The following is a 25,961-nucleotide window of genomic DNA, read 5'->3' as shown; positions in this document are numbered from 1 at the left end:
GAGAGTAATTGTATTCAAACTTTGCACATCACTAACAGCCCGGTTGGGGACTTCATATGTGTTAACTTGTACAATCCATCTACCTACTCCTCTTCCCATACAAATCAGTTTTGGGAGGATTTAAGATTTATCCTTGATAAATCTGTGGCTGAATTCCCAAAGTCAGAGATCCTCATAATGGGGGACTTTAATGCCAGAATCGGAGCAGATATAAGCTCATTCACCGATAAGTCGCAACTATTCATAGAAGAGGAGTGGTTTCCTACGTGGAATTCACATGACAAGACCATTAATAGGGCTGGCATCATACTGCTGGAGTTTACCATTAACTGCGGGCTGCACAGCTTGCATGGTACACCCAAAGACTGGTCCGGGGGATGCTATACTTTTCTAGGATCTAGAGGGGCAAGTGTTATAGATTATATCTGGTCCTCCACGGCACTTAATGATAAGGCATATTATTTCAATGTGTTCAACAGAACCGAAAGTGACCACCTTCCTATTGCCATCTCCTTCCACTACACACAGCTGGGGCTTCCCAGCTCACCCCACCTCCAGGATTCACTGACCTTAGCCCCCGGTCGTAAGAAGTGGGATATCTATCTGGAGCAAGACATAAAAGTCCTCCTAAATTCCCCTGAGATCCTAGCCCTGAAAGCTCAGCTGGTAACAATGAATGTGAATCATTTCTCAAGTTTCCAACAAATTCTAGCCTACTTGCTCCCAACACTTACGAAACCCTCCCGTGCGATTCTAACCTGGAAGAATCAAACTTGGTTCGACCAAGAATGCAAACAGTGCAGAAGTAGGCTTAGATTTCTTCAGTCTGATATGAAATCAGACAGCACCCAGAGCAAAATCAGGGAGTTAGCCCAATTCCGTTCTTACTACAAGAAGTTGCTCCAACATAAGAAATTGCTCTTTGCGAAAGAACGCTGGACGGCATTGTCAGTGGCCATTAAAACCCATGACGACAAGAAATTCTGGAATTTAATTAATGCAGGTTTAAGACCCCCCTCATTCATCGTTAATAACATCACAGCAGCCAGTTGGCACTCTCACTTTGCTCAGCTGTATTCCACCCCAGATTCCGACGTAAACGCAGTTTCCACTCTTCCTGCATCTGCCTTGCCCACCTGGGAGCCAGTCTCCCCAGAGAGATGTGTACAACTAATTAGCATGCTATCAGGGGATAAATCCCCGGGGGAGGATATGATACCACCCGAGGTGTGCTGGTCCCGGGGGGGGAAAGGTACTAATACCGTAGCCGAAGTTCAGTCCAGAGTCACTAGCAGGGTAGACGATCGCGAGGTCCGAAACAGGGAGCCGGGCGGGGGAACAGGAACGCTGGTAGAGCAGCAGCAGGAAGCCAGGCGGGGAACAGGAACACTGGTGGGTCAGCAGCGGGCAGCCGGGCGAGGAACAGGAACACCGGAGAGTAGAAGCAGGAAGCCGGGCGTGGAACAGGCACACTGGGAGTGCAGATCTAGGTCTGGGTAAACGCAGGTACTCCACAACAACGTTGCTCCCGCAACCTGGGACCGGGCTGCCTGACCTTTATCTTCTTCTAAGGCCGGGGGCGGTCCCGGCCCCCAGGAGCCCCGCCTCTCCTGGCCTTAAAGCGAGCACTCCTCCTGGGAGAAACCAGTTCCCTTCGCCTCTCTGCCCTAAGCCTCTGCAGTTCAGGAGAGGCTGAAGGGTTACTGGGCCCCAGGGGAGGCTCACCTGTAGACACTGAGTCCTCCAGCACTTCTGGGGCCAGAATGGTTTCACCTGATGCCTGCCCCTGAGGATCTGGCACAGGTGCAGGCTCCTCAGCATCTAGGCCTTGCCCCAGTTCAGCCGGCCCTGGAGGCGGGGACTCCTGTGCCGGCTGGGATTCCTCCGGTTCACTCTCAGACTCGGAATCCCAGGCCATCACACGAGGTATTCTTATTGAACCAGACGTAGTGGGCCCCTATTTTTGCATCTCTCTTTACCACTATTAATGCTACTCTTAAGATCCCGCCTAATTGGAAACAGAGCATAGTCATCCCAATACATAAAAAGGGGGACCCACAAGATCCGCGTAACTATCGACCTATCAGCCTGCTAGACATATCATACAAGGTTTACTCTAGATTCTTGCTAGAGAAATTAATCGAGTGGGCAGAAGAAACAAAGCTATTCCACCCGGAACAGGCTGGCTTCCGTAAAGGTCACAGCACATCTGGCCAATGTCTTGTTCTATTTACCCTGATTGATAAATACCTAAACAGGTTCAACTGCAAACTACACGCGGCTTTTGTGGACCTGACCTCCGCTTTTGACTCCATTCCCAGAGATAGGCTATGGCAGAAGCTTAGTTACACCAACATAGATAAGAGACTCCTCCTCCTTCTTATGGAAATTCATAATGACATATCGGCCAGAGTAAAATTCGGCCCTCTGGGAGCTCTTTCTGATTCTTTCCCTCTGAATAAAGGGGTCAAACAGGGCTGCCTCTTGGCCCCTTTTCTATTCAATTTCTATATCAACGACATCGTTACAACTATGCAGGCCCTAAATCAATCTGCCCCCTCTTTACAACAGCTCAGGATCCCCATATTACTCTATGCGGACGACATGGTGATACTGTCTTTAACCAAGCAGGGCTTAAACAACATGCTCAGAGGGCTCATGACATATTGTGATACCAATTCCCTCAAAATCAATTTCGCCAAAACCAAAATTCTTACTTTTGGCACGAAATCTCGGAAGTCATTCTGGAATTTTGAGGGCCACTCTATTGAATATTGCTCAGCATTCAAGTATTTGGGAATCACTTTTCAGCATGGGCTTAGCTGGTCAGCTCACCTAAATATGACCATCCTGGCTGCCCGTAGAACCATCAAAGCCTTGGAGAAATTCTTTTATGCAAAAGGCGGCCAGTTGGTTCCACCAATCAGAAAAGCATTTATCAGCAAAGTCCTCCCGATGTTACTGTATGGGGTTGAAATCTGGGGGTGGAATTTAAAAACACTTCAACGGCTGGAGATTCTACAAAACTCTTTTGCACGAAAGATACTGGGTCTCCCCAAGGGCTCGGTTGCTGCACAGTTAAGAACAGAACTGGGCCTCCCCTCCATTGTTGCGAGAGCCCACATTAGAATTATTAGTTTTTATTGCAAATTAATCAATGCCCCAGGTTCCCTACTAGCCAGGCAAGCCTTTTTAACTTGTTCTCATTCCAACAAATGGTCCAAGGCTATGGAGACTATTACTGCACACTACTCCCTCCCAGATCTCGACACGCTGTCATCTTGGGACCAACATAAAATCCGGGCCTGGATTCTTACAAGAGATGAGGCCATGGACCGGGCACAGTCCACCTCAGCTCGCCTCTCCATGTGGCTCCCTAAAGTGAAAGTGGTAAGATCACTTGCCAACTACTTGATAGACCTGACGGAGCCCAATTTGAGAAGAGCGTTTACAATGGCCCGTTTCCATTCTATACCCACGGCCTTCCTGCAGGGGATCTACTCTAAGACCCCTATTACTCAGCGTCTATGTCCATGCACAATGAATGAAGTAGAGGACTTCATACATTTCTTTTTCTACTGCCCTATTTATGACCCAATAAGACCTAAGCTCCTCCTCTTGATCCCGTCCTCCATTTCATCTAAGGAAGACTGTTTGAAAGCACTTCTTGTGGACGCAAATCCCCAAATTTCACGTGGGGTGGCAATCTTCATAGTGCAGGCTCTGAAACTCAGGGCTACTCTGACAGGGTAGTGTGTCCAAGTCCTGGACCTGTTTTAATTCTTTTATTACCTTTTTTAACTCAATGTGCTGAGCCTATTTTGGGGCCATTTTATGCTTTATTTATATCCGCATACTAGTTTTTTTTGGCGCTGGCAACTAAATCTCTGTATTATTGTCTTAGGGTATTTTAAATGTCATTACGCCAGCAATATCGCTTTGAATTTTGCTTGGTTGCTTGTCTCCAACATTTTTGTATTGTCTTATTTTGCTATGGCTGTATGCTAATGCAATTAAATTAAATGAATGAATGAGTTCCACTCAAAATTCCATAGGACTTATTACAGGAGCCTGTCTTGGGCTCACCACACAGTAATGCTGTTTGTCTGTCCAGTCAGCTAAGCTCACAACTGGTCCATACTTTTAGAGAATCAAAAGTTTCCATTGATAAGTGGAACACAATCTGAACAGCAAATGATGTGGCAAATGCAGATGATGAATTAGCTACGTAGAGGGTTGAATCTGACTGTGGTAAAAATGTAGCAGGGATTAGGAGAAAATGTAACAAAACAGAGAATCAGGGAAGAGGGAAGTTTCTTTTTCTTAGAAGAGCTTGTCTCAGCATGATCATATATACTATGCAGGAACAACCAATCAGTGTATCATAATAGATACTAGGGCTTGATCAGTTGCTAACAGATTAGAAACAGGAAATTAAAGCAGCTTTAAATGCAGATATTGAGGGGGCAACAGAGTATAAAATATAAAAGACAAAATTACTGTTGAAGAAATTTGCTTCAACTTTAGCTTTAGGAAAAATCAAGTGCCCACCCTTGGGATGTGCTAAGCCTTCTCTAACTCCACTTATGAAAAGCTGTTTGTTTCTCCAAAAATTCTTCAGAGGCTTTCGGTTTTGTAGCTTTGGCAATATTTGCTTAAAATATCACTACAGTTGGAATATTGGAAACAACATTAACTTTAGGCTGTTCTTGTGTTAACCTAGATATACCAGTCAGGGATTAACAACTTTTAAACCTACCAAAACAGACAGAGGAGTCCACAAAGAGCTTTATGAATGTCTTTGCTACATAACTAGATGTGCAAATCCATCAGGGATGTTAAGCATCTCACAGGCAACAAGCCCTGGCCAGTGGGCCATTCCCCCCCCCCCCCCATTATCCTGTACCAACTGATGCATTTCTCTCCTATGCTTATAGTATAGAGCCACTCCCGACATAAGGAGGGGGGGTGTTGCGGGCTCATGCCCCATCTACATCCTCGCAGGGCTGGCTGCAGCCCCGCGAGACTTGGGGAATCCCGGGATTCATGAGTATGCATCATTCACTGCACCAGCCAATCGGCTGGCGGCGGGGGCGGGCTTAGTAGGGGGCATTTAAGGTCAGGGCAGCCGGTGCTCACCCCTTTCTTTTCTTTCAGCAGCTGCGGTTTCCCACCCACCCACCCTCTAGGTTTTCATTTGGACTTTGCTATGGGCTTCGGCTGGTCGCCGCAAGGGGCCTGGTAGGAGTTTTTTCCATTTGGCTAATTGGCTGTATTTTGGAAGCCACTTGGTTTTTTTGCCTACCTCGTAGCAAAACGTCACAACACCTTTGGTTTGGGCGGTTAGGCATTGGCAGGGGTATTATTATGCAAATGAGTTGGGGGGGGAGAAACGCCATCACCTCCCCCAAATGTTGAAGGGTAGTTTGTTAAAGGACTCCGGGGGGCGTCGCCTCGTCCGAAACCTATGCAGGCTAGGGCCTAAAGCGCGGTCCCGAGCGGTAACCCCTCGGGGAGCGCCTAGGGATGTGCATCTCGGGGGCTCCCCCTGTTGGTGCTTAACCCTTCCCGGTTTTATACCGGTTAGTCTGATAGGGCCAATGCCTAAAGCCAATACCGCTCTTACCTGTAATCAATAAAGTTGTGGCCATTTTTCACCCATTAACGTAAATTCTGGTGTCTTGTGTCTTTATTTATTCCATCTGTGGGAGGGGGCGGGAATCACCACGCAACTGGAGAACCCGATTCCTCTGAGCATGTCCAGAGTATATTTACCCTCTCATTCCGTAACAGTGTTGATTCCAGGCAGAAGTGAGACCAGGCTCTTCCAGGTTGCCAATTGCATTCTGTTGGTTTTAAGAAGTCCCCCCCCCCAAAAAAAAATGTTTTTGAACTATTTTGGATACATATACAGTGGTACCTCGGGTTACATACACTTCAGGTTACAGACTCTGCTAACCCAGAAATATTACCTCGGGTTAAGAACTTTGCTTCAGGATGAGAACAGAAATCGTGCTCCGGCGGCGCGGTGGCAGCAGGAGGCCCCATTAGCTAAAGTGGTGCTTCAGGTTAAGAACAGTTTCAGATTAAGAATGGACCTCTGGAACGAATTAAGTACTTAACCCGAGGTACCACTGTAAACTATAGGGTTTGTTTTAAAGCAGCTTCTGGAATAAATTTACCTGGGGTAAATTTATCCAGCATCTTAACATAAGTTTTTGACAGAGGTGCATATTTATCTTGGCAAAGCATGGGACTCGAAGAAGATTTTAAGAGGCGCAAGGAGCTCTGTCACCACCATGACCCAGCACCACTACTCACTAATTTCGAGCTTCACTGAAGTGAGAAACCCTTCTGAGACAGCAGCACTGCTGCCGTTATGTAGACTTTTTCTTGTTTTGAAGTTGAGAGTTATGCCTCAGGACCCTTTTGACTTGGTTTCTACAAATCTGCATCTGTCTGTCTTAAACACTGTTCTTGTCATCAAGTCAGAAGCTTGCAGAACCTGATTGCAGTATCATCTGAGTCATTCACCCTGGCAATGTGGAGGCTAGCTTGAAGCTGGAATTAGGCAACTGAAATGCATTATGCAAATGAAGAAAGGTGTTTTGAGATGTACTTCAACTTGCATTGTAGTTGTCCAGCATTATCACATCTGGAAATCAAGCAATTCATTTTCATTTATGAACAAAAGCATGGAGACAGGGAGTCTTTATTGTTATTTCTTCCAGAAGGTAAAGACATAAGCTTTTAAGAAATTGGATTTTTTTTTCTACTCAATGTTCCCAGTGCTAAAGAAAAATGAAGAAACATGTTCTGCATCAAGCCCATACAAATTATCGTCCACAAAGTGTAATGCACTCCATCAACCATCAACATTGCACAAATTGAACAGATGGGAGATTGCCAGAGGCAGGGTTGAGCCAGAGGTCTGGGCCAATGAGGGAGCTGTCCACAAGGTTCTGGGTGAAGGGAGCTGTCCAGTGATACCTAGTGCTGAATCAGCAAGACTAAATGAGGAGAATCAAACAGAATTGAAGACTGCAGATTTACAAGGGACTCTGCTGCCCATCTCTTCCTGGAGCTCTGAAGGGCCATGAATCAAAGTTCACATCAGTGCTTGCCTCCTCCTGAGTATGACTGACAGAAGAGAGGCCCTTGGTTATCAACTGGATGCAATGTATCCACAGCTAGTTTTGGGCACAGGCCCACCATATCCCATATCTGTGGCTGACAGTGGAAAGCTGGGGCCCTTCTTAGCCTGCTGGGGCAGGGTGTCACCAAAGAGCAGCCTACAGCTGTCTTTGATGGACATTAATGCTGTGGTCCCAATCTGTGATGAGGACTGCAGTTAAATTACTCTTAACAAAAGAGGTTTAAAGATTCTCTCAAGGCAAATCTAAAAAGATGTAGTATCAACACTGACAGCTGGGAAACACTGGCCTGTGAGCACTCCAATTGGAGAACAGCCTTTACCAAAGGTGTCACGGACTTTGAAGATGCTCAAACTCAAGATGAAAGGGAGAAGCATGTTAAGAGGAAGGCATGCTTGGCAAACCCTCACCGTGATCAACTCCCACCCAGAAACCTATGCCCCCACTGTGGAAGGACGTGTGGATCCAGAATTGGCCTCCACAGTCACTTATGCACTCACTGTTAAGATCATGGTCATGGAAGACAATCTTACTTGGCTACGAGTGATCGCCAAAGAAGAAGGTCTTCTCTTAGGAGAAGTTCTTATCAGCTTCATGTCCTGTGCACAACTGGGTTCTGGTTGATGCTCAAGGCAGTACACCAGGGCTTTAAAAACCTATTTTTGTGTCTGCTTGAACTGCAAAGAAAGGGGGGGAGTTGTCAAGCATCACACAATATGTGACTCATAATCTGCATTCAGATTGATGGGTCACAAAGTTTGCTGAGCAAGCTCAGTTCCCAGAGAGTTTAGTTTCTAGTGCTGGTTAATAAAGTTCAGTGAAGATGACATTGTCCAGGGGAGGCAGACAAATTGGGAGATGGTATTATCAAAAGTGAGGACAGGAGCTCAGACCTAATACCAGATGACTCACACTCAAGGTGGGAGCAGAGGCAGATGATAATTACATTCAATTGTTTAGCGAAATTAAATTAGAAAACTGGACAATGCTTGCGCTATCATTTTATCCCAGGACATACACACACATGAGATAATCAGTGCTTTCAGTTCTGGGTCTGATTAGAGGAGGATGAGTAATTTGTTAACTCACATTTCCTGCTCTCAACTCAACTCAAAAGAAGAATTTCTGAGTAGAGGGAGGGATTGTTTGTCTCTCCTCACCCCAGCAAGGAACATGTGCAAGCACACTCTCCTTATTTATTTAATCATACTTTATCAGTCCCTTTTTCCATGCAGCTCAGAGCAATGCACATGCAGTTATCCCCTTCAGTGCTTGAATTATAGCTTTATTTCAAGATCAGGCCAGACTCAATTTAACTTGTATATCCAGTCACCATATGCTAAATTCATGCTTAGGGTAGATAACACTGAATTCAACAGCTATGACTAACTTAAGACCACTGAGTTGCACTCAACCAACTTTCACACAGATCTTTCTAAAAAACAAGACCTAAGTTAGTAATGGACATTGATTACAATGGGTCTACTCTGAGTAAAAGGATAGTCGACTTCAGTGGATTTGCTTTGACTATTGCTTAGTTGAGTGCAGTCTCATCTCCACAGATGTGTTAAACTAGCAAGTTTGACATAATTTTTCTGCTGGCAAAGCACCTGAAGAAGTAACTTGAAATAATTACAGTCAGTTATAAATTATGAAAAGAATATATTTATTATAATTGAAGATACATCTTTAAAATAATGTGGCCTAATAACAAAACAAAAAAGTTTCACCGCAGGTGCAAAACTGCAATAAATACTTAGTTAAATATAAAATTTTAAATTAACTTTTGTGCAGATTTTTTTTTTTAAGTGACTCCCTCAAAATAGCCTGCATGCTTTCAACCAGAGAGAAACCTCATGGCATCCCCCCAACCCCCATTTTGAGGAGAAACTCCTTGCTGATTTTTAGCTCAACTTCAGTAGCAATATCTCACAACTTTTCTCTCTACCTTCATAATCTCATGGGCCCTTTTCTCATTCACATCTAAAGTTTGCTTTAGGGGGAATTCAGAGGCAACTCTATATTTTACCATCACAACAGTGGTGTGGGGTTGAAGACTCCACTGAGTTTCATAGTTGCACAGAGATCTGAACCTCGCTCTTCATAATCCAAATCCAACGCTACCCTGAAATTCTCACCGCAAAAGCAGGTAGCTTAGGAGGACAGGTGAGTGACCACTTGTCTCACCAGGTGGTATTCATTATATTTACAAACATTTGATGGGAATGAGCACCAACTACACCCTCTTGGCAGTGACACTGCCACTTGCCAGAACAGGGATGGAACCAGATGAGGCAGATATGTTTGGGAGAGCTCCTGGTTGGTGGTAGCAGCCCCGCAAGTGTACGCAGCAGTTTGACCACATCCCAATGAGCACAGTGCTGCCATCATGCAGACATCACTGCATTTCCAACCCATTGCTGCTACTTTACTAATTTCTTGCTACACTGAGGCTTTTGAGTCCTTGGCTGTGAGTCCTGGAAGATGTGTTCCCTACCTTGCTGGCCCTCATTGACTTCCAGTTACAAAGGCTGAGGTTGCTGAACTGACTCTTGGGCTGGGGTATTGTTTAGGGGGTTTTCTTGGGGTGGGGGGGTTTGATGATGTTATTGGTATTAATTTTTGCATTATTTTAGTTCAATTTGGTTGTGATTTTTTGATATTTTATAAGGTCCCCTGGCCAGAACCCCTCTGACATGATTTTATATCTCCTCGCAGACACAGATAAGTATGTGACCTGGCATGTAGCACTCTTTGCAACTGCTGCTAGGAAAATTAGAGCAAATTATATAGCCAAGGTAGCCATCAACTATAAAGGATATGAATTTATCTGACCCTATCTATCTACATCAGGCTATGCTCTATCTTTGTCACCAAACTCCGAGTATAAATTGCACACTATATTAATTGACATTGTTTTTTGATATATTAGTGGCCATGTGATGATATTAGCTTATGAATTTTATTGTTTAATGTCTTGATCTGTATATTGGGGTACTTTTATAGCTCTGTTTAGCGTAGGTAATGTCTTGATAATATAAATGTTTTAAGTCTTTTGTATCAATCCAGTATATTTTCTTTTAATTGTCGAATGATTCTGTGTACATTGCGGCAGCCTTTGGCTATGTGCAATAAAACTGACTGACTGACTGATATTTTATTAATTTCTTAATTATTGCCTTTGTTCTGTTGTAATTATGTATTTGTTCATGTTGTAAGCTGCCTTGAACATGGTTTGAATGCTGGAAAGGTGACATGCAAATATGTGTGTATGTATGTTTTGAAAGGAGCATGTGTTACCTGTGGGACAGAAGCTGTGAACCATGAAAGGAAGCCCTGTGTCAATTAATTTTCACATGGCCATTTTTTCCTGCTTTCAGGACTTTCTCATCACTCTCTCAATAAACAATCCAGATGGCATAAAAACCCCCAGAAGTTTACACTGCTTAAAAACTACATCACCTGGGTCTAAGGGATGAAATCGGCCAAGAACTATGTAGTTTGGCTTCCCTATAGCCTCCCCCGTTAATGGTATTCTACTCACACAAGGGCAAAATCCATTCTGTACTGTGCAGAGGAATGGAACCAAACTTACGTGAAGATTAACTCATGCTTGGCCTCCAAGGAGGAGGGGTGGGGATGAACTCATGAATTCAGTACTGGAATCTCAGGTGAATAAACACAGGGAGAGATTACAGATGCCAACATATATCCAGGAGTTAGTGAAACCCAACACTGCCTTCCTCCCTTGGTGAAATCCCAACAAGTGAAGGGAATCAAAGTGAGGAATTTAAAGTAAGGAGACAAGACAATGCTGAAGGGTTCTCAGAAGCTTAAAAAAAAGTCTCTTTTTCTCCCAACAGCAGTTGCTGCCAAGCAAATAAATAAATAAAGCAGCACCTTCAAGAACAACAAATAATAGCCCAAGAGACAGCTGGAGCGAGGCAAAGGGGGGGACGGATTTAAAACTAACTCTATCTGTGGTAAAGCAAATAAGCTGTCAAGCAGCCACAATGTCATATTCGGTAGCTGCATATACTCTAAAACATTCTTCCCCTGAAATATATTTTTGGACAGTGATTCTTACCAGTCCCAGCCTGCATGGCCAATGGTCATAGATGAAGGGAGTTGTAGTGCAATAATGTCTGGAAGACAGAATTGCATCCCACAATTCAGGACCAGTTCACCTGAACTAGGATGGTTGGTTCATAGATGAAGAAGCGGGGAGGGAGGATACACTCCTCTGCACACACACGACACACACACACAAACTACATGGAGACAGGAGCTCTCTCCCTCAGGAAAATTATGATTATCTAGATCCATTCTAGTCTAGTTTCAAGCCTGGTTTTAGCACTGAAAAAGCACTTCAGCAATATATCAAGTGTGAAATCATTACAGAAGTGGGCTAGTCCCCCTATTTTCCATGTAAATTAAAATCTGGGTTGTCTTTCTTTTTAACATACCAGGCACCCAACAGACTTGTGCCCATATGCATTGCACTCCAAATCTCCAATGTAGGTCTCCGTGTGTGCAGAGAATGAAAGGAGCTTGTGCTCACACCCATTTGTGCAGCTAAGTCAATTCACAGGAACCTGGACCCCAGAATATGGTCAGAAGGCACATGAGGTTACTGTCTTGTTGAATAAGCAGGCACTAAAAGATTTTTGTTGTTGCTGCTGCTGCTGTTGTTGTTGTTTATCTACCCATGGTTTTGAAATAGCCTAGTATAAATGATTCCCATATCACTGTTATTTGTGGGAGTTATTTGAGAGAACATTTACATGAGCTAAAATAATTGTGTGGGAATTCATTCTTCAAAGAAATAGATAAGCCATATGGATCCAGCTTCCTTCTCCCCTCAAAAATACAACCGCCTTTGTCCCTCAAATCAATTGTGTGTGCATGTAAGTATGCCATTGTTATTTATATTCTGAGAAATCTATTCTGGAGGTGCTTTAACGCATTATTTTTGTAAACAGCTTAGAAACTATTGTAGTTAAGTGGCACGTAAAATGTTTAAGGAAAACAAAATAAATCAAATTAGAATTGTCTGTTCATTTGGACCGGTTGAGAGCTAATCAAATGAAGCTCAATCCAGATAAGACTGAGGCATCCTTAGTGGATGGTTGCCTAGACTGGGTAGGTAGGATTCAACTTGATCTGGAAGGGGGTTTAAGGTAAAGGTAAAAGTTACCCCTGACCGTTAGGTCCAGTCGCAGACGACTCTGGGGCTGCACGCTTATCTCGCTCTATAGGCCAAGGGAGCCGGCATTTGTCCGCAGACAGCTTCTGGGTCATGTGGCCAGCATGACTAAGCCACTTCTGGTGAACCAGAGCAGCACACGGAAATGTCATTTACCTTCCTGCCGGAGCGGTTCCTATTTATCTACTTGCACTTTGATGTGCTTTTGAACCGCTAGGTGGGCAGGAGCTGGGAGTGAACAACAGGAGCTCACCCCATCGCAGGGATTCGAACCACTGACCTTCTGATTGGCAAGCCCTAGACTCTGTGGTTTAGATCACAGTGCCACCCACGTCCCCTAAAAGAGCAGGTAAGCAAATTGGAAAAATTAAGAAGTGAGAGGATCAAATGGACAGATTTGTCCATCCTTTATTTTGTCCATCCTCATTTTATGTCAGCCTTTTCCTCCCAATTCCATACTGCCACTTTTGTTCCAGCCAGGAGCCACAGAGAACTCACCTTCAAAATTCACAGTAAGTCTTTTTCCTTAACAACCGTAATGCGACAAAGTTTTAACGTTAGCTTCCTACGCTTCGCAGTCGAATTCCCCAGCTCTTAAACTCCCTCTTTTCATATAAGCTTCCTGAATGTTCAGCGTGTAACAGAGCATCCATCAAGCTATAATTCGAGAAGTAATGTTTATGATCTTTTATTCCCCTTGAAAGATGCCAGCTTCTCCTAGCAGACCTCATCAATCCACAGAACTCTCAATAATAGAAGCCTCTCTAAAGACTGAACTGGAGAAGGACTAAGACACACAGAATTGTGGTTAGAATAACTGGACTTGAACCAGGGATGCCTGCGACTAAATACGTACTTAGCCATAAAGCTTTTGATGAGTCACACACACATCTGGCTCCAACTACCTCATTGAGTTGTTGAGAGGGGATAACATGGGGTGGCTCTCATGTTTTGCCACATTGTGCTCCTTAAAAGGAGCAATGGGGTATAAAAGTGAAAAAGTACGTATGCCTGTACACAGGGCCCTGTACCCATACTGGGATGACATGAATGCCTATATGCAGAGAAATACAAACACGATTCAATGAAATCCAGATAACCTCCCCTTCCCAAAAGAATCCCAATGCATTTTTCCAATGAATCAGGAACAGAATCCTAATGTTCTCCTCTGTTCCTTCCTTAAGTAATCTGTATGCAGGTGTGAGGGAGAGATGGATAAGAGCAGGATAGTGTGTGCAGGCCTGCCATTCCCAGGAACTGTTCATATGAATTCCAATAGAGGAAAATAGGATGCTGATGAGTGCCATTCCAATCTTTCTATGCATAAACACCACCTTTGTGCTTTACCTGAAGGAGCGTGTCCACCCCCTTTGCTCAGTCCAGACACTGAGGTCCTCCTCAGAAGGTCTTCTGCTGATTCCCTCACTGCAAGAAGTGACGTTTCAGGGAACCAGGCAGATGGCCTTCTCGGTAGTGGTTCCCTCCTTGTGGAACGCCCTCCTTTCAGATGTCAAGGAGATAAAGAACTACACAACTTTTAGAAGACATCTGAAGGCAGCCCTGTATTGGGAAGTTTTTTAAAATCTGATGTTTGATTATGTTTTTATATATGCTGTAAGCCACCCAGAGTGGCTGGGGAAACCCAGCCAGATGGGCGGGGTATAAATAATAAAATTGTTATTGTTATTGTTATTTTATCATGTCCCTTCCCCACCTGCAATAAAACCCAGGTATTTTTGCTACATTGTGCACTAATTCTGCTCTCTGGACAAACACACAAATGAGCTGATGGTGGGGCAATTGCAACAGTGCACTGGGATAGTACAATGAAGCCCTCAGGGTTTTCTTCTTACAAACAGCAAAGATAGCAGAAATTACTCAAAGGTGTAAAGAGCAGCCTTCTAAAACATCAACAACCCCACCCCACCCACCCTCTCTCTTCTGTTACATTTGACTAGAAAAAGATAACAGCTCCATGAATTCCAGCAAGTTACCGTATTTTTCGCTCTATAACACGCACCAGACCATAACACGCACGTAGTTTTTAGAGGAGGAAAACAAGAAAAAAAATATTCTAAACGAAATAGTGGATATATGATTTTTGTGGTTCATGCTGTGGCCACAGACATGTGATCTGACAGTGAGTTTGGAGTAGCCCAATGCAAAAATCCTGAGGATCCATGTGGATCCATGCTTTGTAACCACGGAGGAGGGAAGGAAGGGGAACCATGGATCCTCTGCTCACGACTGCAGCAGATCACCCCCCCCCCCGCCACCTGCAGGCATTCGCTCCATAACACGCACAGACATTTCCCCTTACTTTCTAGGAGGAAAAAAGTGAGTGTTATGGTGCAAAAAATACGGTAATTGCTGATCTATCAGAACAGATTCAGTGCTGAGTTTGATTCTTTTAAAAGATGAAAGCCTGAATGTTGTTTTCTTTCTTTCTTTCTTTCTTTCTTTCTTTCTTTCTTTCTTTCTTTCTATGTTATTTTAATTTAAATAAGACATCTCCATTCCTCCTCTCTGCAAACTTCCTACGCAGCAAGCAAACTCAGAAGGATGCACCTTTGCATACAGTTGACCTGAGACTCCACCATTGCTTGGCATAAGTAGGAAGAGAGCTCCCTCCTTCAGTAACAGTCTTTCTGTCTTTTTCTCCCAGAATAATGATTCCATGATTACTACTCCTAGTCCTTCACAGTATCAATATGACAAAGGACATCAAAGCAGGACATCAAAATAACTTATTCCAATTACAATAGAAATTCCAATCTCTCTGCATATATATTTTTCAATTCGTTATTATTTAACGTGGAGTTGGAAAACTTGCAATTAATGCCTATTGGTCACCATAGCCACACACTGCATTGTATTTCTGCAAAGCACTGTGCAGTGAAATCAGAAGCAAGCCCCACCAGGCTCCAAGGGAAAACATCTATAGGATTTCAGCCTTAACCATACAAAACTGGAGCACGAAGAGGGAAGAGCATTCAAAGAACATATGCTATTGCACTTTGCTTCTGCCAGAAGCTCTTTTTCCTTAAACTAATATTTTTGGTCGTGAAGGCGGCACTGATTTAAAGTTGCTTCAACCATAGAATTCTGCCTTTACAGGGAGGAGTCAAGCTAATACCCTGCCCAAGAAACAGCAAGTGTTTCTTTCATATGACCAGTGCTTTTTTTTCCTTCAAAAAAATTGGAATATTTATTCCAGCAGCTTTAAAATATATGCAAAGAACCTATGCAGAACAGGCCAAAGAGAGGCTATCTCCTTCCCTTGCTCCCCAAAAGTCCACCTAGCAGCTGGCCCTCAGTTGTTGAGGGTAATCAGTGCTTCCACCAGGTTCCCCATGTGTTCTCGCAAGCTGCATTCTGCTGCTGCCCTGGATATTTCCATCTCGTTCATAATCAACTCCAAATCTTCTTTCTTGATTGTGACTTTGGCCAGTTCTTTTTCCTGCTCCTGCTTTGCTTTCTGCTCTGTGGATCTTTGGTCTCCAATCACTGATATCGCTGTTTCCAAGTTGGAGCTCTGGATCTCTTTCTCCTCCGCGTAGTCAGTGATGCGCTCAAGGTCGGCCGCTCCGCTGTCGTGCTTCTGCGGCTTCTCGGCTGGTTGCTCTCTGCTGCCTGCCAAGCCATTGGGCTCTGCTTCTAACTCAAGCTCAACATCCCCTTCAGCTGCCATCGCTCCGTCTGCCTTCTGCGCTCGTCGCATGGTAAGGGGCGCTTCCGGAAGCTTTTTTTCTAAAAAATTGTTTAGGGGTACTCTCATATTGAAATACTGCCCCTCAATGAGGCCAAACTGAGATTCACAAAATGTTTAGGGGTATGCGTACCCCCCGGGGGAAAAAAAGCACTGCATATGACTATGTAAAAACAGAAGCCCCTATCTGCAGTCTGAAGTGCCACCATCCAGAAAAAAGGTTTACCATTTATTTCTATTGTATCAACTAGTTCTAAGAGAAAGGAAAAGGTGAAGAGGGGAGATTGAGGAAACAGTGCTTAGAGCACCTTTCACCTCATGCATTTTGCTTTAAGGTAAGGGCTATTGGCCAGGATGTATAGAAACACTCCCAGAAATGTTGTTACTCTTCTCAAAAGAAAACATTGGCTTCCATCAGAATTCCTTGAATGTTTTACCTGGGAAATGACATCCAAATGCACTTTCAAGATTTCACTTTAGGTCAGCCTGGGTGATAGACAAGGGGTGGGTTTATCAATATATTTTAGACTCCTTTAGTATTCCTCTGATATTTCATGATATTTCACTCCCAAATTCAATTCCACATTCATTTCAGGAGAAATGTCTTTAGCAACTCTAACCCCAAGTGTTGTCCTCCTAACTGCACTGAACCATCCAATTTTGAAAGGAAGGAATTCACAGACTTCCCCCAACCATGAACAGAATTCTGTTTTTGCTCTAGCAGCATAGGCCTATCTGACAATACCCTTGAAGAATTTACATACTTCTCTGTCTTGATGTTTAGTAAGTCATCAGTAAACATGGGCATTCTTGCATTTCAACAGGGCCCTTGTTCTTCCCCACCTAAATTATGCTTGAGCCACTGGGGTGTAGCAAAACAAAAAAGAGGCTCTTCCAAAGATATGTCCCTCACCGGTAAAATTTGTCCCCCGGTGCCTCGCCAATTTTTATTGTAATTAAAAATAGCGTAAGTGCCCTTGAACATAAAACGGATGTGTTTGTGAGCATTTTACCTAATTTTGATACAACAATTGAAAGAAGCCATGCATGCAGAGGATCTAATGAGGTGAGGAAGCAATTACAGAGAAGTCAAGATGTTTCAGATCTGGCTCATGAATCATTACCTTCCATACAGAGTAACATAAACAAACTACCCAGAGAAATAGAGGAGAAGAATCATACGCATAGATACACATTTTTCTCCTCTAATAGTCAATGATGTAAGGGAGAGAATATATACAAAGTTCTTGATGCTCAATGTCTGTGTTCCTGTATTAATTCTTGACCCTTTTTGTTTCAGGTCAGTTAAGCATGGTAGCCTCTTTGCCTTTTATTTAGCAGAAAATCTGCCAGTTTTCAGGCATGCAAATAGGCCTGGCAGAAAATCAGGGTTTTGCGCAATGTCTGCTTACATCACAAAAACACTGATGGCTCCCTAAAGCAGAAAAAAAACAATAATAATTCCTTTGGTAGTTCTTAGGTTGAAAATGACTTTGAGAAGCTCTTTCACATTCGAAAAGGTACCTTTCCCTCCTCTCAGCTTATAGATGGCATCACTCTCACCCTCACTAGAAAAGTGATTCAGTAGCATATAAACATTTATGGGTGGGTGGGGGGGAGTAAGTCATTTTCCACTAACTTTTGCTGTTACTTCCTATGGACTCTCTATAGAGCTGGGCATTTTGAAAAACGTCAGATACATAATCTCCCTGATCTTGGGCCATACATACACAGAAAAGGGCTTTAGTGCAATTTCATGTTAGTGGTGCTATGTGCATTCCCCCTAGTTTAAATGCTAGGTGTTGGATAATCGCTAGTATTCTTATTTATCAGTTGGGCGGTGAGAGGAACATGGATGGCTTAATCCCACCTTCAACTCTCCATTCCTTACCTCAAACAGTTAACCGGTGCTGTTTTCATACGTATTTCCACCTTCTTACATACTGGAATTGCATATCTGGGAGACTTGCAGGGCAAAAGTTCATAGCCAGTTTTGCAATGCAGATCTCAATCATCAATGTTCATCACAAACATCATTTACGACTTGTTTAATTGCATCTTGTACATTCAGTCACTACTTTGTTTTTCACAGATTGGGACTATTATGCAGAAAAGTGAATGCGTGGTTTAAGCCGTGGAAGCAGAAAATCACAAATACTGTATTTACAGCACCCCCTACAAGTAGTTACTCCCATGGGTTTGGGTATCAACCTAGAACCACAGTAGACCTCCAATTTCTATACTGGTTATCTAGTATGTAATGCTCTTGAATTCAAATCTAGGCAGGATCTGGGGGAGAAACCATGGAATACCAGTTGATTTTAAAATTTAATCAGAATGCCCTCCAAAACCCACCTCCCCTAATACCCCAATAAAGGGATGGATCCCAATCCATTATGAAAATGCTCTGCCCATTTCGCATGACTTTGGAAGCTGCATTGCAAATCAGGGCAAGTGGATAGCAAAACCATTCCCATCTTGCCAAATAAGAGAGTCTGGGCGCATGTGTTAAGGTTGTCTTGCATTTCCCATGTTCCAATGCTATGAGTGGGCAGTATTTTCACCCCACTGCCTCAATACCAGAAGTGAGAGAAATATGCAGGGTGGTTTTATACAGTGGCCTTAATTCATATGTACCGAATAGGGCAAGGGCAAAAGTGTCAATTGGGTCTTTACATGCAGGCTCGGAGCAAATTGCTACTCCAGCTCCCATGATCAATTCCTGTTTGGTTTTTGCAGTATTTTTACAGAAAAATGTGCCCCCTAAATCCATTGGAAACCACTGCTTGTAACAAGCCACTGTTAACATCAATTCCCATCTTCACACTGAAATCCTGTTCATGACACCTCACAAGTTCCTCTGAGCTAAAACTGACTCAGTTCCCTGTGTTGCGCTGTTCCTACTATGTGCTGCTTAGAGCCTAGAAACTCACATACAACCTACTGGCTGCCCACTTATGGATCCAAGACCATTCATTTGCAGAAATTATATTACTTTGTCTGGTGTCTATCAATTTTGTAAAGGCGGGTCACTTATCCGGACACTTTGCTACATGTTATGCCTTCTTACAAAGCAATATTCTTGGGTCTCAGACAAGTTTTCATTTTCATTTCGAAACACAATCACCTCCTGATCAAAGAACATCCCCTTAGGGAGCAAGATGAGAATTATGCATTAATCTTCCATTATCAGTGCAACAGTTTGCAATCACCGAATACTGTAAAATGCAGCATCTTCAAACGTACTGCTACTGGATCACTGGTGGAAAGTTTGGTAAACACCTGACATTCATTTCCTTCTGAGTAGCAGCTGGCTGAATGGAACTCATTGTGAAAGCAGATTTCTTACTTTCAAGTCACCTATTTTTGCCAAATGGAAGCATCTCTCCAAAATCCTCTTCCATCACCAAACTAGAATTTAGCTGATATGACTGTAGCCCAAGTTTTATCTGCAGGGTTTTTTAATGCATATTTAAATGCATGCTTAAATATGTATTTATTGCAAATATGTGTTTATATTTAAATACATATTTTGTCTCAATGTATGCATTTCTGAATGGAAGATGCAAATTATGTTTATACACTTTAAAAATGCAGACCAAACAAAATTCTCCCTCAGTCCAAAGGAGCAGGGTAGGAATCTCTCATACGGTTTTGCCTTGCACTTGCCAAACTGCAATTATGAGAGAAAGCCACAACACTTACATGGGCTTAAATTAGTAATGCAGGTATATTGAGGAGCATGTTAGAAAAAGAAATAGATGTCTCAGGAGCCTTGGGTCCATCAGAAATGCAAGATAATAGAAGAGGCTTTGGAAGGCATGTAGTGCTTGCATAAAACTTTCTTTTTTATTTCCATTTTAGCATCCTGAAGTAATAAAGACTCTCCTCCCTGAAAGAGAGGGGAGTGGTTGTGGGCGGGAGCCCGAACACCGCTCCTAGCAGGGGGCGTTGCCCCCTGCCTCCAGCTCACCTGGCTGGCACTCACGCCCCCTCCCGGTGGCCGCCCAACCAGGTGCCATGGGGGGGCGTGTCCAGCAGCCTTTATGCTGCAGTGCCAGCCTCTCCCCGGCCTCATTTCTCTTAGGTTGGTCGCCCCAGTTGCCCGGGGGGCCTGGTAGGAGTTTTTCCATTTGGCATTAGGCTTTTTGGTTTTTTTCGCCTACCTCATAGCAATCGTCACAACTTTCTGGTGGTATTGGTGGGTAGGTTAGGCATTGGAATAATGTGTTGTGGTGTGTCGAAGTGCTAGGTGTGGCCATCGCCTATGCCTTCAATTTATAGGGGTATTCCGTTAAAGGAATCTGGCGGTCGTGTATTCCGTCCGAAGCCTGCTTGGCGGGAGGCCATGGCACGACCCTCGGTGACATCAGGGGTGAGCCTATAGTTGGATTAGCATCAACAGGTGTTGACCCCCTGGTGAATAAACCCACTTGTTTTGCGATCCAATGCCTAAGCCAATACCTTTTCATTGCTGTAATCAATAAAGTTGTGGCCTTTTCTAGCCCATTAACCTTATATCACGTGTCCCTGTGTCTTCATTTTACTTCGCGGGGGTCGGGTCCTCGAACCACAAAATAGTTTTTGAAAGATGTTCCCATCTTTCTTAAGCAGCTAATTTTATTATTTGAAATTCAGAACTGTGTTTTTTTTACTAGATAGACTTGCTGCCAATGACTGTCGGTAACTCCAACCCAGAACCCTGTAATATGAAACTAATGGTGAAAGGCAAAGGACCTCTGGATGGTTAAGTACAGCCAAAGGTGACTAAGGGGTTGCGGCACTCATCTCACTTTCAGGCCGAGGGAGCCGGCGTTTGTCCACAGACAGCTTTCCTGGTCATGTGGCCAGCAGGACTAAAACGCCTCTGGCACAACGGAACACCATGATGGAAACCAGAGCGCACGGAAACACTATTTACCTTCCCGCTGCAGTGGTATCTATTTATCTACTTGCACAGGTGTGCTTTCGAACTGTTAGGTTGGGAGGAGCTGGGACAGAGCAACGGGAGTTCACTCCATCATGGGGATTTGAACTGCCGACCTTCTGATCGGCAAGCCCAAGAGGCTCAGTGGTTTAGACCACAGCGCCACCCATGTCCCTCTATCTAATAATCCACCATGAATTTCCTGTACTCAGGCCTCAGAACCTAATGACAATGCAGAAGGGAACAATGACTTGTTATACTGGTTCCTGAAATCAGCAAGCAATATGAACCTTCTGGATTGGCCAGGCCAGCTATAAAGTCTAGGACCTTTTTATAAAGCCTGGCCTTTTTATTTTTCCTGGTCAACAGAGGGATGCTTTTTTTTTCTTTTCTGTTTGCTCCATATCATGTACCAGCTAACTAAGCTCTGGGCTCAAGGATCATGAGCTGGAAACACTCGATGTTTAGATTTGGGTGCTGTTGCTTGTGGCCACAGCCTGACCCTCACAGCATTCATGCTCAAATGCTTTTAGTTTAAACTACAGTGGTACTTCGGGTTAAGTACTTAATTCATTCCGGAGGTCCGTTCTTAACCTGAAACACCACTTTAGCTAATGGGGCCTCCTGCTGCTGCCGTGCCGCCGGAGCCCGATTTCTGTTCTTATCCTGAAGCAAATTTCTTAACCTGAAGCACTATTTCTGGGTTAGCGGAGTCTGTAACCTGAAGCGTATGTAACCCGAGGTACCACTCTACATTTTTACTTGCTTTGATCAGAAGTTGACAAAAGAGTTTAGGAGGTCTGGGGTCATCTCTGGGTCATTTGTAGTGGATCGGGGGGGGGGGGTGGTTCCCTGACTCCCAATATTTTAACAAGAACAAGTAAAATTGTAGATAATATATAAATATATCTATGCCATGGCTGGCCTTGTTCTAATTACTCATGAGCCTCTGCATTCCTCTCCCCTAAAATACAGATAGGTATTGGTTGCCATTGACCAAGTATAGCCCTGCTAACCAGTTTTAGAGTTTTGTGTTCAAATCCCTGATTTGTAGTAATTCAGATGATTCTTACTTGTATCTGCAGGTTATTCCAATGCATGGCTTAAAGGATGCAGCAGATAATTAGCTCCACCCGCTGAGACACCATTTTGCTCCTGGTTCTGGTTGGTGGACCTTGAAGAAGGGATGGAGAGATCTTCCCAAGTCCACTCCATTTCATTTTCACTGGCACTCAGAGGGCCCATTTCATCCCACTTTATGTGGATTTTTAAAAAGAGGGCATAAAAGGCTCAAATTTAAATTGTATGCATTATTATATGCATTGCTGTACATATTTGTGTGCATTCCCTCAATATGCTTTCCCATAAGGTACACATTTTTACTGTAAAATACATATTCTCGTGCATACTTTTAGCACACTGAAACTACATTGCAAAATCTGGAGAACTGCATAAACCGATACAGAGTTGCATTCTGAACTGCAAGCAAGTCTGGGTTGCTCTACCAGACAGGTAATAGATGTACTCCGTTGTGGACTTGTGGTAGGGGTTGGAATAATCACACTCTGTAACTATTTTTGCATTTAATACATTAACCTTGTACTAATAACTTTAAAGTACAGTGGACGCTCGGGTTGCGAATGTGATCCGTGCGGGATGCACATTCGCAACCCACAGTACTGCATTTGCGCACACATGGGTTGCGATTCGGCGCTTCTGCGCATGCATGACCCCCAAAACCTGGAAGTAACTCATTCCGGTACTTCCGGGTTTCGGCGGGTCCGTAACCTGAAAAAACGCAACTTGAAGCATCTGTAACCCGAGGTATGACTGTGTATCTGTAGGGAAGTTTTCTTCCACTCCAGGAAGAAAAATTCCTTAAGCTCATGGAAGTATATTTAACAAAGAATGTCTGCAATCAATCATGGTCCAGAACCTAGTCACATGCCTGGATTCTCTCTCTTAGGCATATATATCCACAGAAAACTACAGCATGAGAATTACTATGATACAGCAATTATTAGCACATCATTCCAAAAGCAATTGAACCTGTTGCAGTTAAAGGCCTAGAATGTAGTATAACATTATTTCCAAACATCTTTGATTTTAATGGATTATAAAATAGTATATTTGCCACAACACTACAAAACATGCACACTGTCCGCTGCTTCCAAGAAAATCATCTCACTCTTTATAATGCAGTCCATCTTGTACACCAACAGAATAGATGAGTTAAAGGCATTTTTGACTTTCTTCTGCCCCCTGCAAAAAGCATCTAAAAAAACAACATTATACTCGTTCACTTCTTACCAAACCTCTTTCACTCTCTCCTAAAATTCATGTCAATGACTTGGGCATTACATATTCCCTCTTCTTAACATTATGCCCACCCAAAAGACAGGCTGCTGCTGAAAAAAGGAGCCTAAATTAATTTCAGAGGTGATGTGAATCCACTGCCAGCTAATGCTGTATTTTCATTTTCCCACTTTTAAAGAAGGTTGACCTTTACAGATATGATGTGATAACAGCTTTCCATTACATTTAGCATGATTTAGATAAGAGGTCACTTTGCTGTCATGCCCAATCATCTAAACCATAATTTAGTATGAAATGCATGGACAATAAGGAGGGAGGTGAGGAAAGCTAACGTCAAGTGATAAAACGAATGTAGGTAATAAAGCTTCTAAAATCTGACAATGGGTTATGTTGAGAGTGGTGGAATCATAAGGTCTCACACTTAAAATGTTAAAGGTAAATGTGAGGTGAGACATTTCTGATGTATTTCATCAGTACGGCTGCTCTTACAAGCGGGGGCGTTAACACTACAGTCCCTGCATTGTAGAAAATCAGGTGGGGCATCATACAATTGAACCCCTTCCTGCACAGTGTTGGGGAGAAAAATTCTAGCCTGCCTTTCTACTGCCACGCTATTTTTCTACATGCAGGGTTTTTGCATGTGTTGGGGCCGCAAAGTCCAGTGACTCAGAAATACAGGGATAATTTTAACTACACAATGAGCTGTTTGTAACAACAACAACAACAACAACAACAACAACAACAACAACAACAACAACAACAACAATATATTTATACCCCACCCATCTGGCTGGGTTTCCCCAGCCACTCTGGGCGGCTTTCAACAGATCATTAAAAACAGAACAAAGCTTCAAACATTAAAAACTTCCCTAAACAGGGCGGCCTTCAGATGTCTTCTAAAAGTCAGATAGTTGTTTATTTCTTTGACATCTGATGGGAAGGCGTTCCACAGGGCGGGCACCACTACCAAGAAGGCCCTCTGCCTGGTTCCCTGTAACGTTGCTTCTTGCAGTGAGGGAACCGTCAGAAGGCCCTTGGAGCTGGACCTCAGTGTCTGGGCAGAACAATGGCCATGGAGATGCTCCTTCAGGTATATTGGGCCGAGGCCGTTTAGGGCAGGCACAGGCAAACTCGGCCCTCTAGATGTTTTGGGACTACAACTCCCATCATCCCTGATCACTGGTCCTGTTAGCTAGGGATGATGGGAGTTGTAGTCCCAAAACATCTGGAGGGCTGAGTTTGCCTATGCCTGTTTTAGGGCTTTAAAGGTCAGCACCAATACTTTGAATTGTGCCCAGAAATATTCTGGGAGCCAATGTTTAGATCTGTCCTTGACAAGTAAGCTAGTGCTAGAGTTTGTTTTGCTTTCTCCAAGTTCTTATGAGGTTCAGAGACATGGTCGGAAGGCTGCCCATTCAGATGTTTTGTTTAAACATAGAAGGTCTGGATCTGGTCAGTGCGAGATGAGAGATTACCCAAGAACTCATGTGTCCCATCAGGGAAGGAAGGACAAATATGTATGTAATAAACTAAATACATCCCTACCAGCCTCGCAACTATATAATCATGCCTGGGAAGTTAATTAGTTTAACTCATTTATTTACATCATTTGTTAGTTGACCTTCATTCGAACATCTTGGGGGGGGGGGGTAGCAGCAAAATTCTGCAAAATATGGCATTCATACATAAGACCATAAAACACAACAAAGGAAAACTGCAGCAATGACTAAACATCTCAAAGTCCGGGCTAAAAAGCTATGGTTTGAGCTTGACACACGAATTCCATTAAAGTAGTTGTCAGATGAATTTCAGGGGCAGAAAGTTCTAAAGCTGTGAAGCCACCACAGGAGAGGCCTGCCTGCACGCCACAACCTAATGTGTCGCTCCTAGTGGGCAGGACACTAGTCCCTAGATGTTCTACCAGGGAGGCCCTCTGCAGAATCCTGCAATTAGAATTAATCCACCTGGAAGTGACATTTCATCAGGCCTTCCCGATGATGGAGCTCCCTGCCTTGCCATCCCCCTACTTGCATGTATGCACCCAAATCTCATGCTTCTGCAACAGGCATAGACAAACTCGGCCCCCCAGATGTTTTGAGACTACAACTCCCATCATCCCTAGCTAACAGGACCAGTGGTCGGGTGATGATGGGAATTGTAGTCTCAAAACATTTGGAGAGCCAAGTTTGCCTGTGCCTCTTCTACAACTATCAGATCAATTTTTGACAAATATGAGGTTCCTGGTCCAAGTCATGGCATCACTGACCAACATGATAGCAAAAACCATAATATAAAGGAGAACAGTTGAAATCTTGCCCATTTGCTAGCAGAAAACTAAGGAGCCATTTGTATTATGACAGTGCACACCATGTAAACCATTTAAACCAGAGAGTTGTTTAAACCACCAACTTGGTGCTTTATCTAACCCCACATTAACATTATATACTTCTCCTTGGCATTCCTGCCTACCTTTTTAACAACCACTTTGTCCATTAAGCAGTTATTGTGACCTTTTACATTACTGCACTATGACACTGAAAAGCAATTAGGTTGAGTCAAGCACTGAAGATGTTTGGTTACATTTATTAAGCAATTAGCAGTCTGGAGTGGCTCTGTTGCATTGTCAACTAGCGGTGAATACCCTAACTG

The 25,961-nt window shown here is 43.5% G+C and overlaps 1 protein-coding gene and 1 pseudogene across 8 annotated transcripts in view; both read right to left on the bottom strand.

Moving 5' to 3' along the window:
* CDH18 (cadherin 18) overlaps positions 1–25,961 on the bottom strand; it is a 646,256-nt gene that overhangs the window by 186,448 nt on the left and 433,847 nt on the right. The gene's annotated exons all lie outside the window — the stretch shown is intronic.
* On the bottom strand, positions 15,546–16,058 carry LOC308482060 (huntingtin-interacting protein K pseudogene; annotated as a pseudogene). The gene has a single exon. The product of its transcript is annotated as a huntingtin-interacting protein K pseudogene (transcript).

This window comes from Podarcis pityusensis, assembly GCF_964106645.2.
Source record: "Podarcis pityusensis genome assembly, chromosome: 7".
NCBI lineage: Eukaryota > Metazoa > Chordata > Lepidosauria > Squamata > Lacertidae > Podarcis > Podarcis pityusensis.
Note: the sequence above shows the minus strand (reverse complement) of the source record. Positions and strands in the feature narration are given on the sequence as shown.